The 7,388-nt window shown below is 43.4% G+C and overlaps 1 long non-coding RNA gene across 1 annotated transcript; it reads left to right on the top strand.

Annotated features, from left to right (window-relative positions):
• The first annotated feature begins 551 nt into the window (after nucleotides 1-551).
• On the top strand, nucleotides 552-6,158 carry LOC134173360 (uncharacterized). Its single transcript, XR_009968220.1, has 2 exons — nucleotides 552-986; nucleotides 5,655-6,158. It is a non-coding gene; the product is annotated as an uncharacterized LOC134173360 (long non-coding RNA).
• The last annotated feature ends 1,230 nt before the right edge of the window (nucleotides 6,159-7,388 follow it).

Raw genomic sequence — 7,388 nt, 5'->3', positions numbered from 1 at the left:
TGGTGGGAAGAGCAGGAGCTGTGTGGGGCTCATTCCTAGGTAGTCTTCCACCTTCACCAAATTCTGAGTGTGGCTAGCTTCAAAGTAAGAACACGTGGTTTTTCTTATTAGCAAGGATGCTGGTGAGGGACTGGGATTCTGCTACAAAAAATACATGCTTGGAGAGTGAGAGTTCCCCGTGCTATTTCCAGCGAGACCTTTCTTTTATTTAAGGCTTTGGGAATTGCATTGTTCAACTGTAGTAGTGTTTGGACTGTCAAGCATCTTCTTGGAAGAAAACCCAACAAAGCTTTTGCCACTGGTAGCCTAAAATGCATATATTATTTTTTCTCTGTCTGGTAAGCATGAGTGACCCATCGCAAAAGCAACCCCCTGAATATTCACTTGTTGCGTTAGTGTGAGACTCATTAGGATGAGTAGAAGCTCTCTTCTCCCCCGTTCCTGAATGAAAACCCTTGCTGTTTCTGTGTGTGGGAAGAAATCAGAGCTGAATTTGACACACACACACACCCCCCCCTCCCCCAGCTGCGCTGGCAGTAGCAGCAGTTACCAAGGCCCCTTTTGAACAGGATGGGACCCTCCAAAATGCCCATTTGTATCTGCAGCTTTCTTTGCACTCCCCACAGGCTGCTGTCATATGAATGCTGCAACATAGGGAGCAGGCTGCACATGAGGGTTTCTCTGAATTAATTTTGGTTTTGATTTCCTGCCTTTGAACTGCCTTTTGCTTGAGGTGAACTGGGTAGCAATGCTGTAGCGACGAGTAGAGAAGGCTGATCTGTGTGCTTAGTAGTTTCCTTCTCCTCTCCTCTCCAAGACCTGTTTTGCCTGCTTTGTATTAGGATCTGAATGTCCTTGTTTTCTCCCAAAGCATCCTAGCAGAGTCATGGGATGTGTTATGGCAAATGCAAAACCCAATAGTCATTGAGCCTTTGATAATCTCTGTTCTGCAGAAGTAAGCTTTCAGTCATCTGCTTCTCCACGAGGTAAGAAATGAAGCTATTACTTTCTAGGCATAAATCAACATTTGCAACAATGCACTACAAGAGACTGAATGTTAGTGGCATTGATTATAGTGTTAACAGGGCACCAAAAGACCCCCCCTTACCATAGCTGATCAGGTAACGAGCTGGGCAAACCATTTATTTCTGTGGTTCACGCACCATTTCTGTCTTTGGTCGCAGATTTCCAAACTCATGTGGTGACTACTTGATGCATTTCTGGCTTGATTATTGTCCAGGTTAACTACCCATCAGCAGCCTCCATGTGAGAGCGTGTCAGGTGGTATGGTGTGTTTTTCAAGACAGGAGGCAGCCAGGATAGGTGGGGGTGCTGGGTCTTAAATATCAGGGATAAGCTGGAGCTTGCCTAAGGGGGCTTCCAGCCTGTCTGCTGCATGATGGTGCACAGAACAGGGTTAAGGAAAGGTGAGATTTTCCTCTGAGAAGATGGGGCCTCATGGCAGGGCTGGAGGAGCAACCTGGATTCGCCTTCCTCCTCTGGCAGGACACAGAGGGGTGCCTCTTTCTGGCAAAGAAAGTGCAAGGCTGGAGTACACTGAGGATGTTTCCAGGCGTTTTTATGTTGAAATCAGTTATCAGACAATGACCTGTCACTAAACTATTCGTAGCTGCAGCCATTCTTGAGCAGGTAAGGTAGCAGTGGGAGCTGGGGAGTTTGGGTGGTGGAAGGCAGCAGGGCTTGTCTCAGTGTTGCAGGCAAATGTACTCACACTTTGCTTGCCTTGGAAACAAGGCGCATGAAAGGCCACATCTCTATAAGGGACTGAGTACGACCTGCTTATAATTATAAAAATCTGAATACTAGACCTGAGCAACATGAGTTGCCTCTTGCAATTTCAAATGCCAGCTTAGCTGTTCCTTTGACCATCTTTAACTGAAAAACGTCCTGTAAGTAATTAATGTTGAATAGCATGAAGTTATTCGTGCCGATTTTTTATCCCCACCACATTTCTCTGCAAGGCTGATTCCTTATCTTGCATTGGGTTTGTACCTTGGTTTCCCATCGGTTTCAAAGGTGGTGCTTTTTTGCTGCAGTTGCTGGGGACAAATCACAGGGGGCAAGTCTTGCTGAAAGCAGGCACGTTTGAGCTTACTAAGACATGGAAAAGTCAGACTTATTCCACTGTGAGGACAATGGCTTTCAAGTACAACCCGGTGAATGCATGAAAGACCATACAGTCCTTTCCCTGACTGCTTGTGGAAGTAGTAACATGCTGGACTCTTTATTTTAGGGAGGAAAGTATCTACTAATGCTGTTAGATTACCAGTAGGGCAAAGGAATATTAAACAAAGAGGTGTTATAAACCTGGCAATTTTTGAGCCATGAGTATATAGAGCAACTAGTAGAAATGCATATGAAATATAATTTACAGGTGGTGTTCTGTTTGTGTTACTCTATACAGACCAGTACTCACCTGTGCTGTTACTGAGCTGGAAGCAGATGACAGTCCTGAGACACTCCATAAGTGCCTGGATTTCTTCAGGCATTATCTGTGCTTCAGATATGTGTCTTCAAAAAGCAGATAGGTTGTATGATTAATACCTTCCATTAATGTCCTGGGTATCAATGTTTGCAAAGTAGTCTGTGTACTCCTGGTAATGTTCAAAAGTTTAGTATGTTAAACCAAAGCTACACAGTATTGGTATCTTTTTACATCTAGTTATCACAGTAAAAAGTATTATTCATTATTCCAAAGTGTGTGTTTTCTGTCACAGAAGGGCAAGAAACAGAGAAACACAGTATTCCCCCACACCCCCAAAATAGACAGAGTTTTAGTTTAGAAATTAAGATCTGCAAGCATGTGAATGAAGATGATTGAGGATACTTATCTGTTCAAATGTCTTAATTGGCCAAACACTTATCTTTTGTATCTGCAGTAGGAGGAGCATCTCTGCACAGAGCAATTTGAGTAATAATGAACTATATCAGTTAAATTGAGTGTCACAAACAAGGTGATGAGGCAATTTAATAATGATGGCATATCATATGTTGTTAAAAGATTTTCTCTAACATACATGCCTACTAGAGCTGTAGGTACACATGTAATATTGAAACACTTGGTACCAGACCATGTCCATCATTCCTTGATGTGGCATATTAAATGTCATGGCTTTTGGGTAGAAAGGGGCCTTTCTATTAAATAAAAGGAAATCTTACCATGTACAATAGCTGGCATCTGTGCTATTTGCATTAAGTGTAACTGACAGCAACAACTAGTGCAAGCAGCACAAAATGCACCATTCCAATTTTACAGCAGTGAGAGGAGGCTGGCTCTTCACACAGCTCTTCAATCAAAGCAGTGAGGACTTGACCCCTCAGCATTAATGGTGCAGCTAGGATGTTTTTCTGCAATGAAAGGTCATTTTCCCTCTCAGGAGAAAAACATGAAAGTGTTTGGTTGTATTTTTTTTTTCCCTTAAAGATATGAACAGGATGGGCATAACCTTTAAAGGATGACATTATGCCTTGGACCACATAGGTGCGGTAGGAATCAGTCGCAATGGGGGGTTGATTCAAATATATGCCTTTCTTCTCCAGAGCTGATGGGTGGGAAATGTGAGAGGACACTGGGGTAAGGAGAAAGATTCCTTTCCTTACTGGCCACAGAAGGTAGTGTGAGGCAGCAATAAACTACTATCCCTTACTACAAAGTTGAAGTCAAAGAGAAACTGTGCGAGGGCATGTCTGAGGGCAAGGGTACTCCATGCAGTATAAACACATCACACTTGGGTAGCTTAGATGCTGGAAACAGGCACGCTGCAGCAATATGGAGCACTGAGATGACTAATTTACTTGCAGAGCTCTGTGCTGCTGTAACTATGGCGGCTTTCAGTTGGATCGTTTTTGGCAAGATCTGCCAACTGCACCCACTGATTCAGCTTGCTAGGAGGGCTTCCAAATCCTGGAATTAGGTTGTAGCAGGTACTGCTGTATTTTCCCTGTGTCTTAGTGAGACAGAGGTGGCTGGTTAAAAGATCAGATTAATCATTGCTTATGGTGAGTGTTTTGAGCACTTTCTCACTTTTTTTTTTTAATTGATAGGTATAAAATTACTTTTTTAACTTTTCTTATGCTTGACATTCCAGGATCTTGCAAATATATAGCCAAGTCCTCAAAAATTATTTTTAAACCAAGGGGAATAATAGAGGTTGTCCACATAGCTGTGCATATTCTCTGGAATATAACATGTACACTTAATCATGTGAACTCTTGAGTGAAAAATAATCCTAATGAAAATAAGCCCTACAACCTATTGATTTGTATGAAGAATTACAGATTGTACAAGCATAGGAATCTAGGGACAAAGCTATGGGTTTGTGTAAACCGGTATGGCTACACTGAATTGAGTCTGCATTCACCAGCTGTCACTAGCTGAGGGACTATATTTTTTTGCAGCAGTGGGGTTATGAAAACTTTGGCACATAAATTTAGGATATGTGACTACTGTGGCTGAAGTCTTTTCAATGTCTGATCTTGAACATGGTTTAGTGTGAGGTGTCCCTGCCCATGGCAGAGGGGTTGGAACTAGATGATCTTGAGTCCTTTCCAACCCGAACTATTCTATGATTATATGAAGCTGATCACTGATTTCTTGTTTTGCAAGATGAGCCCTTTTGTTTCTTCAGCTTCTCTTAATTGCAGCTGCTTTTCTGGGATTGCCATACATTCTAAAAAAAATAATATTATTTTCTCCTCTAAATTCTTTTTAATAGTTTTCAGTCTTTGTTTTGGTTCTTAATTTCCTAAAAACCACAACAGTACCTGCAAAGAACAATGGGTGTGAATGCAAAGAAAGGTACTAAACCAGGAGCAAGATATTTGTGGTGCAGTACATCAAATATCATGCGAGAGGTTTCCCACAGTGTGTGATCCTGCAGCTGCCCTGTGCAGGCAGAGCTTGTTTTCAGTAACAGGCATGCACAGAGCAGTATATTTTAAAGAATAAAACCAACAAACCGACAATGAAACTGTAATTAAAATCCTATGCATCAGTTTCTTTTTGGAATGAAAATGAGATGACTTTGTTGCATCATTTAATATGCCTTCCTTCTGGAAGGCAGGAGACACTTAGAGTGATGAGGGCATTATTAAAAATAGGAGAGAATAGAGTATTGACTCTGAGGTTTCCAGTGACGGTAGGATTGGACCTGACTTCTAAGCCAGATGCAAGCTGGTAATAGTGCAGGTGTAACGGTTATGTTTGTCTGTAAAAAACTTTACTATGGCAATTAGCAATTGGGGCACTATAACGTTGCTTTTGGTACAGGACCAAATAGGCCTGAAATGTACCTCTTGAGGCCAAAGAATGGAAAATAAGTGTGTTGGTGCAAGCGTTTGTAATCACAGGCTCTTATCTACCTTTTTTGCTTAGCCCAGATGGGCGAGGTGCAAGGTGAAGAAAAGGGCCTCTGGTGCCTCCTGCTCTTTGAGAGCTGTATTCCTTTTGCAAAGCAGAATGCAGCAGTTCAGTCTTTGCATTCCTGGGATTAGTTTTTCTGTGATGAATGGGTATTATTTACACTGAAACAAGAATGAGTGCGTGTGTGTGTGTGTGTGTGTGTGTGTTTGTGTGTGTGAGTGCACCCAACTGCATTAAGCCCCATGCTTATCTCTTTACCTTTAGCTTCCAGGGAGGTGGTGTAGTGTGTGGACCCTGCTAGCTGGTGGAAAAGCTTCTGGCTTCTTCTTAAACCTGTGTGTGCTCTCAGCCTTTGAATTTCTGTTTGACACAAGTCTCTGGCAGGATTGATGGAGTGCATGAAGCTTTTTCCAGTATGTCAGAGGGGTCTCTGACAGAGCTGATCTTCCTAATTCTCTAGTGACACCAGGGATGACAGATGATACTCAGAGGAACCCCTTCTTCAGTGGCAGCCATAGTGACCTTCAGTGCAGTCCTGCAGTGCAGAGTCACAGGGCACGGCAGAGCCAGCCATACTCCTCGTGTGGCCCTAGCTACCCAGCAGTCCTGTGGATGGCACAAGGGGCAGAGCTGAAGCTGCCCTGCTTCTTGAGGAGCTACTCAGAGCGACTGGGTTTTATAAACGATGCTCCACAAATACACTGCATCTCAAGCTTGACATCTGTTCTGTTTGGCCTTAAGTATTGGTTACAATAATACAGAGATTTAGTAAATGTTTGCAAGTTTCATATTTTTTTTTTTTTCTTTTTGGAAAGCTGAGCCATTTCTGTTTCAAGTGTTGTGCTAAAAGCAGAGCAAGTTGGCTGGCAGGCAGATTAAAAGACACTAAAGAAGAAAAAAGCAGTGAGGCTAAAAGAGCAAGTGGCTGCAGAGTTGTCACTTGTATCATAGAATCATAGAATAGTTAGGGTTGGAAAGGACCTTAAGATCATTTAGTTCCAACCCCCCTGCCATGAGCAGGGACACCTCACACTAAACCCTGCCACCCATGTAGTACTAAACCATGCCATGTAGTACCTCTAGATCCAAAACCCCACTTACAGTCACTGTGTTCTGAGACTATCTACTTGGAGGCTACCACAGCTTCTGGCTGCTGCTCTTTCTGGTTACAGCTCCCCAGCCTGTGTGGATACTGGAGTTTTCTAGGCAGACAGAAAGGACAGCAGGGCTCTGCTCTTCTGCACCAGCTCTGCTGTTAATGCCTGGGTAAATATAGTAATGCGGTGCTACACCGTGCAAGTGAGTGACATTTAATGATGTGCAAGGTGATGAAAATGAGCATCAGCAGAAGGATCCTTTCAGATTTAATTTCTTGTCTATAAGCTTAAGCCTGTGAGTATGATTGTGCTAGCGACAGCAAGTCAAACCCTGGTGCCAGCAGCTCAGCAGAACTGCTCTGCTGCTGGAGAAGCCGTAGTTACCCTAGTCCATGCCTGTGCTCTTGCACAGTTGGTTGCAAAGGTCTGGGTGAGACGCCTTGTTCATTTCCTGTTCCTGTGTTGCCAAGATAGCTCTTTCTGCTCCCCTAAGTGACACTCCACTTGGTATGGATGGCACAAAACCAGAGCTGAGGTGCTGCCAGTGCACCAGTGCACCTCTATCGGCATCTCCTCCTCGTCCTGGCATGTTCCCAGTTCCTGCTCTTAACTGGCACCAACTCTCAAGCTTCTTGCCAGTAGATCTCCTTTCAAAGCTCCAAACCCAGACCTTTCAGATATTTTGCAGTCATTTAGTATTGGCGAAGCCAAATCAACGCCAGAGCTTTCGAGAGAATGACCCGTCCTTCGTTGCTCCCTCTTCTGGCTCAGCAGGTCGTTGCATGCCAGCTCTCCCGCAGCATTAATTTTGGAGAGAGAAAATTGGGAGTGTTGTGGCCTGTCCAACATTGAAATAATCCTGTTGTGTTCAATGGATTGCTGAGTATAGGCAGAAAGACAAGGAGAAA

The sequence above is a fragment of the Pezoporus occidentalis genome, unplaced genomic scaffold (genome assembly GCF_034315485.1).
Source record: "Pezoporus occidentalis ecotype Australia unplaced genomic scaffold, CSIRO_AGI_Poc_V1 ctg51, whole genome shotgun sequence".
Classification (NCBI taxonomy): Eukaryota; Metazoa; Chordata; class Aves; order Psittaciformes; family Psittacidae; genus Pezoporus; species Pezoporus occidentalis.
The sequence above is the reverse complement of the archived record's forward strand: the minus strand, read 5'-3'. Positions and strand labels throughout refer to the sequence as shown.